The sequence below is a fragment of the Primulina eburnea genome, chromosome 10 (genome assembly GCF_022965805.1).
Source record: "Primulina eburnea isolate SZY01 chromosome 10, ASM2296580v1, whole genome shotgun sequence".
Lineage (NCBI taxonomy): Eukaryota > Viridiplantae > Streptophyta > Magnoliopsida > Lamiales > Gesneriaceae > Primulina > Primulina eburnea.
This window is the reverse complement of record NC_133110.1, coordinates 38,336,910-38,342,920: the sequence shown is the minus strand read 5'-3', so window position 1 is coordinate 38,342,920 and position 6,011 is coordinate 38,336,910. Positions and strand designations below refer to the sequence as shown.

At 32.0% G+C, this 6,011-nt stretch overlaps 1 long non-coding RNA gene across 1 annotated transcript; it reads right to left on the bottom strand.

Moving 5' to 3' along the window:
* Positions 1 to 3,497: 3,497 nt before the first annotated feature.
* LOC140803510 (uncharacterized) lies at positions 3,498 to 5,838 on the bottom strand. The gene is made up of 4 exons (XR_012111891.1): positions 5,717 to 5,838; positions 4,415 to 4,484; positions 4,175 to 4,281; positions 3,498 to 3,970 (listed from the first exon to the last, which is right to left on the bottom strand). It is a non-coding gene; the product is annotated as an uncharacterized lncRNA (long non-coding RNA).
* Positions 5,839 to 6,011: the final 173 nt, after the last annotated feature.

The window sequence follows — 6,011 nt, the reverse complement described above, 5'->3', positions numbered from 1 at the left end:
GCTACGCAACATTAGTGAATCACACACAATTCACCACAATTTTTATATAAAAATAAAACCAATTATAGTTCAAAATCAAACCAGTTTTATTTGGATATATATTCTTGGAAAATTTTGGTCATATACGATCATCTATTGATTTCGTTTTATCTATCATGAACTCTTGAAGATGTTCCAGACATTCCTGCCTTCAAATTCAACTTACTATCTGTCAGTTCCCTTATTGACAACACCAAATCAGTGATCAATTTTTATCATGATTCATTTGTTATCCAGGAACAACGAGGAAGATTATCAGCATGGTAGGAAATTAGACGGCTATATGTATTGATTCAAGTGATACAACTTCAGACTATCAAGATGTTTTTGTCAACCAAATATCATTGGAAATATGGCATTATACATCAATACTCGTGTGTGCAAACACTGCAACAAAACTCGATAGTCAAACGAAACACCTCCTTAATGAGAGTGTGTATTGAATGTTATTTACTTGATAAATCGGATGCTTTCTCTCAAGAAACCAAATCTCAACTCACTTTCTTGCACACCGCAACCGGAAACCAACAATGGCAGAACAGACCGAGAAGGATTTTACTGAAGAGAAGAAGGCGAAGGTTCTCGAAGAGTCGGGAGAAACTGCATCCCTAGATAAATCTGCGGATTGGGCCAGACAAAAATAAATTCCACCAGGCCCACATATATTTTTTTAAGAGGTATATAATATATGTGCAAAAAAAATTTATTCTCAATTATCTAACTATAATGAGGATCCAAAAAAGTGTTATTGTGTAATGTGCTCACCGTTGGTGACACTTGTGTGGTAGAGCTTATAATGAATAGAGTCGTTTGCGAATTTTTGAGTCGACACGATAAATATTTGATTCGTATTCAAATTTATCGAACTTGAGCGGAACTCAAAAATGTTCGAACTTTTTTGTGAGCCGAACTTGAGAAAAATTAAAAAAATGAGTTTCGAATCGAACTCGAATATACTTAATACGAGCCAAATTCGATCCTTAAATTTTCACTAATATTTGACTCGGTTCGGTTCGGTTCGTTTAGACCCTTGTATAGAAATTCTAATATAGCAATCTACTCCATCGGTTGGTTATGTGTCAAATTATTTTTATTTTTTATTTTGAAAAAAGTTTTTTTTTAAATATATCTATATATATATTATATATATTGTGGGAAAAATATTGTGAATTGTACAGCTTAATTGATTGAGGCTCTCGAGTTTTCAAAAAAATACTAAGAAAAAAAAACTGATAACAAATTTTAATTGTGGGAAAATTATTTATTTAGTCTGTTATGCATGTAATATTGTACTATTAATCAGTTATATAATCAAATTGCAATTTTGGTCTCGTAAGTTTATTATTTTTGGCAATTTTTGTCGAAAAAACTCATGTTCAACGGAGTTTAGTGATTTAAATCAGAACTTGTCTATCTGCTTAAAAATTGGGGATATTTCAAAATAGTTGGAAAATTCTCTTTCCACCTATTCATTTTATAAATTATTACCTTTCAAATCATAAATATTCTAAAATAATAGTATAGAAAAATTCAATTAACATACAATGAAAGTCAAGCAATTGTTCAAGGGATTCAAGAAGAGCATTTGTTTTTGGAAATTTTATTTATTATTTTAAGATATTCGATTATTTGGATATATTAATTTATAAATAAATAAGTAGAAAATATTTTATGTGTGATGTAGGATAATCTTCCTTCCATTATTTTGAAAGATATCCAATTTTTATGTCACGTAAGCAAGTTCCGACGGTAAATCATCACAATCCGATGAACATTATCAGATCAAAATTGTCAAAAAAATTAAACATACTAGACTAACACTTCGATTTCACTATGTAGCGGACGAAAATCGCAAGTGGACAAATATAACAGACTGAATTTTTTTTCTCTTTTAACTATATTTTATGAATTCTAATTTATTTAGCTGCTGCAAGTATACGCGTAACAATAATTCATTCATATAACGTGTTTATAACTCGAGTTAGATCTAAACTATTTGAATCAACGGTTAGAGAAAATTCAATAATACATGTGTTCTAATATATTTGGAATTTTATATTTTTTTACATGTTTTGTTTAGAAAAAGATGTATTAATTAAAAATAAAATTTCCTTGCTTTGCTATTTGAGGGTCCATTTTCTAAAACTCATCTCAGAACTAAAAAATGTCAGGTCCGGCCTTTGCTAGAAGAATGCCTCTAATTTGATATATTTAGACATGTTCTTGACTCTACATTTTTCATATTCCTTTTCACGTCTCTAATTGGATTTGGCTCAACTTCATCTTTCTTAATTTCATTCTAATACTAAACAATGCTATTTCTACTGTTTTCGTCCCACAATTACAGCGTCATGAAAGTCTAAGATATTTATTGCACATGCAAAAAACTGGACTCAACTCTTGTTGTTTAAACCAAAATATTCTTTAATAATCTTGTCTATCAATTATAAATTATCAATTATACTAATGTTGAACCAAAGAGGTCACCGTTACGTTAAAATCATTAGACTCATCAATTATCACAATATCAACATAACCAATAACAGAAATCAAGTGAGTATATGTAGTGTGATCTAATAATAAAACGTGTATTTCCAAATGGTCCTTTTAATGACTTAAAGAGTCTACTAACAGACTTTCAACTAAATATTAAACTGAAATGAAGTCATCACCTTATTTCAGAATATACTTCAAATAAATCTTAGTTTTTTTAGAAACTTAAATCATGTCAAATAAGTTAATGCACAAATCAAATACAAACTCCTACTATATAGACATATCATTTATATGGACAATATCAATGTGTATCACCTGTCCATAACATATTTGGAGGCCAACCCATGATAAACACGTCTGCAACTATAAAGTTTGCAATAACAAGTTCAACTGACACACAACTTTGAAATATTTCCTTCACAACTAGAAACTTCATGTCAATATGTTTTAACTCTGCAAGCTTCAGTTGTTTTTTAAAATATAACTTAACGACTTTATTATCACAATTGATCCTCAATTGTTTCGTAAACTAATGATCATTCTTGGTAATAAAATTCGGCAACTTTATTCGGAGTCGAAATATCCAACGATTTCCAAATGTCAGATCTCCGATATGTAACATAAAACCATTAGTTCACTTTATATACTGCATAACCCAATTAATAATCCAATACCGTATTTCTTAAATATCTTTCCAACATCCTAATTATGTACACAATATCCAAATATATACAACTCATGCATGTATGACATTCCCACTGAATATAAAAATATGTGCAATGATCAGTTATATTCTCTCTATATCCGAATGAGATGATCACCTAAACAAATTATATTTCCACATATGAAAATATAAGCATTAATATATTTTTCCTCAAATTTGACTTTCCAATTTACTCATTCCCTCAAAAGTTAACATACTATATAAACTTAGCTTGCCCTATTTTAAAAAAAGTATCCAAACTAATTAGAATATAAACTGCTGGTTTAATACATTGTCACATCCCAAAATTTAACTTGGATTTAATTTCATAATTATATGCATGCATATTTTGGATGTCATTTAAAATATTGATGTTTAATTTATAAAGCTATCATTCAATGAACTAATAATTAGACCTAGCCAAGGGTCGGGTCAAACCAAGACCAGACCCGAAACCGGCCCGTGGTCTGGTTCCACCAACACAAGCATGTACCTTAACGCCAAGGTAGTCACCAAGTGCTCTCATAACCTTCTCGATCTGTTGAGCAAGTTCTCTGGTGGGTGCCAAAACCAAGGCCTGACACTGCGTTATATCGTAACCAAGTTGTTGCAAGATGCCAGAACAGAAAGTAGCAGTTTTCCCAGTTCCAGACTGAGCCTGCTGAATGACATCAAGTCCCTTACAGAATGGAACAATTCCTCTCTGCTGGATGGCAGAGGGCTTCTCAAAACCTATACCAAGAAAAGGCAAGCATTTAACATGAGCATGTTAACATCTATTGTAATAATACAAACAAACAAAAAAAAAACTAGCATGATCAAAGACTAAACAAGCACTCCAATTCACCTTGGGTTACAAAACATTCTGGCTAAGAATTATATAATAGAAAAAAAGTTGCTCACATAAAAATTTAGAATATCACAACACATACTTACCATAAGCCTATATGCCTCTAAGGAGATTCTCTTGAAGGGCCATAGCATCAAAATTATCATAGACTTCATCATAAGATGTGAAGAACTCTTGTCCATCAGCTTGGAGCCTGCATCAGAAATGGGACAAAGAATCTCACCTATATATCAACCTAGTACCTACCATTTTCAAAAATTCCAACGAACGGCTCCGGAAACATGAACATATAGGATTATGAGTGAATGAAATAAATAGATACTTACAACTCGTTCATTTTTGTGTCATATTGACAAGCATCAAATTGAGATCCTTCAGGAGCCAAGCCTGCCATAGCTGGAATGTTCTTGATATATTAGAAACAATATGCCCATTTTCAAAGTTTGGAGAAAACCAATTTCAATTACTGTAAAGAAGGATATGTTAATAATACCAAATATTGGGAATTAAAAAAAAAGAAAAAAACCAAGGAATAGTGATGGAATGCAAAATTAAAATTCAAACATGGATCAAGGATCCCAAAAACATCATTTTAATGGGAATATGTCACGGAAGAGCCAAACTTACAAAACATCCAATGTAAATTACAAACATTAACTTCTTTTCTCTTGTTTAGCGAAGATAGTCTCAGAAGCAAAGAGCTATACTACAAGAAAGATGGCATCCTTCTCAAAAGTATCCATTTCACCATCTCCCCCAAATGTATCGCGTGAGACAACTCTGACGCGAAATGAAGGAACTCGTGCCAGAAAAATTATCTTAGAACAAAAAATGTGCATAGTGTATTAGAGATAACAAATGTTTATTGAATGTGTTGAAAAGATGTTCAGAAAAACCAAGAGTTGAAAGAACCCGAAACTGCGATGGATGATAGCATGTTGTTAGTGGAAACAAAAACAAACACCATATCAAAAAATTGAGGGGGCAACAAATTATTAGTTTCAATCACTTGCACAAGGGATACCACCCTTGAAAGGAAAAATGTAATAGAAAAGCCAAATGGGCAAGCCATTCAATATGGATTGCCAGCATTAAACTTCTGTTCCCATGTTTGGGAAAGTTATTCCGAATGGCAAAGGGCAGTATCGAAACTGGGATAAAATCCACAACATATAGCAGCCCTTCTAACCCCTCCCCATAATTTATCAGGCCCACAGGCTCTGAAACAACCAAAGATTCAATTTTTAGACTAAAAACCACAAGAATGAATAATAAAAAGGACAACACAAAAGAAAACCTTTGATACACTACAAAGTTCATCTCCTATGCTACTTCAGTAAACGTAAATAATTTGAGATTTTTAAAAAATATGCACTGAAGCATCAGCATTGTCATTGACACACTTGGATACAAACTGTGAAGATAAAAATTGCCTAATAAGAAAAACCAAATCCTACCAATTTCAAGATCTCCCAAACTCAACAAGCAACAACACCTGATCCAACAGAAATCCCACCAGAAACCCAAACATATTTATCATCACCAAGCTGTCACCTTTTTCACACAATACAGCCAACATTACACAAAACGAAAAAAAAATTAAAAAAGGGAAGTTAAAACAGAAGAACCTTTGAATCAGAACAAAAAATGCTGAAGATTGATTTGTCGTAGAATTTGCTGTGCTGTAGCTTCCCCTCGGGTCTGCGCCTTTCTGTTGGAACCTGGATTCAAGAAAAGCTTCCCCCTTCCCTCCCCTTCCGGTATACATAAGGCATTACACGTGTCTTTTTGTTTCTTCATGTCTAACTAAATAATTTTAAGATAAAGTTAAATTTCTAAAATTTTAACAAACTAGGATTTTCACATTTTTTAAACCAACAAGTAGGTCAATTTTTATTGTTGGTATATAATATTTTTTAAAAT